The sequence below is a fragment of the Rhincodon typus genome, chromosome 35 (assembly GCF_021869965.1).
Source record: "Rhincodon typus isolate 14 chromosome 35, sRhiTyp1.1, whole genome shotgun sequence".
NCBI classification, from domain to species: Eukaryota; Metazoa; Chordata; class Chondrichthyes; order Orectolobiformes; family Rhincodontidae; genus Rhincodon; species Rhincodon typus.
In genome coordinates this window covers 8,464,944-8,467,799 of record NC_063366.1, presented here as the reverse complement: position 1 = coordinate 8,467,799, position 2,856 = coordinate 8,464,944, and positions in this window count along the sequence as shown.

Here is a 2,856-nt window from a genome sequence, read left to right as displayed (position 1 = left end):
CCCTCCCTGTCCCTCTCTCCCTGTCTCTTGCTCTCTCCCTCCCCCCCTCTCCCTCCTTCTTCCCTTCATCTCTCCCTTGCTCTCTCTCCCCCCCTCCCCTCCCTTCTCTCTCTCCTTCTCACTCTCCCTCTCTCCCTCTCTTTCCCGCTCCCCTTCCCTCTATCTCTCCCCTCTCTCCCCCTTTCCCTCTTGCTCTCTCTCTCCCCCATTCCTCTCCCTTTCTCTCTGCCACCTCTCCATCCTTCCCTCTCTCTTTCACGCTCTCCTCCCCTCCCTTTCTCCCTCTCTGTCCCTCCCTCTCCCCCCTTTCCTCTCCCTCCTCTCCCTCTCTCCCCTTCTCTCTCTCTCTCCCATTTCCTCTCCCTTTCTCTCTACCACCTCTCCATCCTTCCCTCTCCCTTCCTCTCTCTCTCTTCCCCTCCCTCACTCTCCCTCTCTCTCTAAGACCTATGTTTTATTGGCTAACATTCCCTCGCTGTGGGACGTGGCCATCACTGGTGAGGCCACCATTCATCACTACGTCCCTGAATCGCCCTCGAAGGGGAGCAGTGCCCGCTCAGCCATTCCAGCTGGCCAGCCTGGAGTCACGTGTAGGCCAGACTGGGTGAGGATGGCAGATTCCCTTCCCTGAAGGACACAAGGGAACCAGACAGGGTTTTGTTGATTTTTTTTTTAAACACTTGCTGGCGTGGGTCCCCCTAAGCATGGCTAACTGTGCGGTTCCAGATCTATTAGCCAAATTTAAATTCTGCCCAATGGCATGGTGAGATTTGAACCGCACATGGGCCCCCAGAGGGTTTCACTAGTCCTTACCATTACACTGACATCTCCCTGGTTCCCAGCCTTCCAAATATTCACAACGAATAGAGGGCGGCACCAATTCTCTTCTCTCCACTCCCTAAAGACATGACCCTGAAGACATAGACCAAGCTACACACTCCCCTTTACACTGATTCTCCTTTCCTTCGGGATAAAACTTGGGCCATGGCTAATTGTAGATGTCCTCACAACAGTCTCCGATTGCCTGGAAAATAAGAAAGCAGTCGATGTGCCAAGTAATCCCTTTGCATTCGTCTTCACGACAGACTAACGTCCTCCAAGGAATTTACCCATGGGGAGCACTTGCTAAATTTAGTACGTGTGACGGGGAGAAGGACATGGAGAAAGTAATGGGAGAGAAGACAGACAAATCTCCAGGACCCAGTGGTCTCTATCCCGGGGGATCCAAACAGGGAAAGTATTGGCGTTCAGTCTTCCAAAATGTCATCGATTCAGGAAACCATCCCTTTCGCCGGAAAATTGTCAAAGTCACTCCACAGGGACAGGACCTGTACAATTAATGGTAGGCCCTTGGGTAGTGTTGTAATACAGAGAGACCTAGGGGTTCAGGTACATAATTCTTTGAAGCTTGCCACACAGGTAGACAGGATGGTTAAGAAGGTGTGTTTAGCACGCTTGCCTTCATTGTTCAGACCTTTGAATATAGCAGTTTGGATGTCATATTGAGGTTATACAGGATGCTGGTGAGGCCTCTTCTGGAATACTGTGTCCAGTTATAGTCACCCTGCGATAGGAAGGATATTATTAAGCTGGAGAGGGTTCAGAAGGATGTTGCTGGGTATGGAAGGTTTGAGCTATAAAGAAAGGCTGAATAGGCTGGGACTTTTCTCCCTGGAGGTTGAGAGGTGATCTTATTGAGGTTTATAAAATCATAAGGGGTATAGACAGAGTTAACGGTAGGTGTCATTTTACCTAGGATGGCAGATTTCATGGCTAGGGGACATACTTTTAAGGTCAGAAGAGAGAGATTTTACAAAAAAACATGAGAGGCAAATTTTTTACACAGAGGGTCGTTCGCATGTGGAATGAACTTCCTGAGGAAGTGGTAGATGGGGATACAATTGCAACATTTAATAGACATCTGAATCAGTACATGAATAGGAAAGGTTTGGAGGGATATGGGCCAGGAGTAGGCAGATGGGACTAGTTTAGTTTGGGATTATGGTCGACATGGACTGGTTGGACCAAGAGATTGTTTGCATTCTGTATGACTCTATGAATGGTAAGAGGGATGAACTGAGAATGCCTTAGGCCTATCAATTGTGCAGAAATTACTCCAACCTGAGGTTAAGGTTGGTGGATTGGAAGCGATCAGTCACCATCTCCCATAATATCCTGGATTATCCCTGCCAGCCTTCTCAATAATAAGACCATATTAGCTACACCCCAGTCCTCTGGGATGCCTCCTGTGGCCAGGGACTGTCAGAAAATTAATGTCAGAGCTCATACAACCTCCTTCCCTGAATCCAACAAGAGCCTGGGATCTATCTTATGGAATTTATCCATTTTGGTCCTTAATGAGCCCTACTCTTTCCCTGGTTATTCTCTTCCCATTAAGGTACTTTAAAAAAAACGCCTTTTGGTTTTCTTTAATTTAACCAGTTTTTTTTTAAATGTCCTTTCTTTGTTCTTCTAATTATTTTAAGTGGTCCCTCTGCACTTTAATACTTTTCCATGGCATCCACTATTTTGAACCCAGTATTTACCATAAGCTGTTTTTATAACTTTTATCCATTCCTGTACACCATCTGAATCCCCCTAGACTTGTTGTTTCACCTCTATGGGAATATGTTGGCCCTGCACTCTCACTATGGCCCTTTAGAATGTCTCCCACTGCTCTGATATGGTTCTTCCTGCAAGTAGCTACTGCCAGTCTCCTTTGGCCTGATCCAGTCTGAGTGTTTGATGGGCACATGTAAAGGAAGCTTCACTCTGCGTTTCACTGAGTGCTGTCCCTGTCCTGGGGGTGCTTGATGGGGACAGTGTGGAAGGAACTTTACTCTGTATCTAACCCCG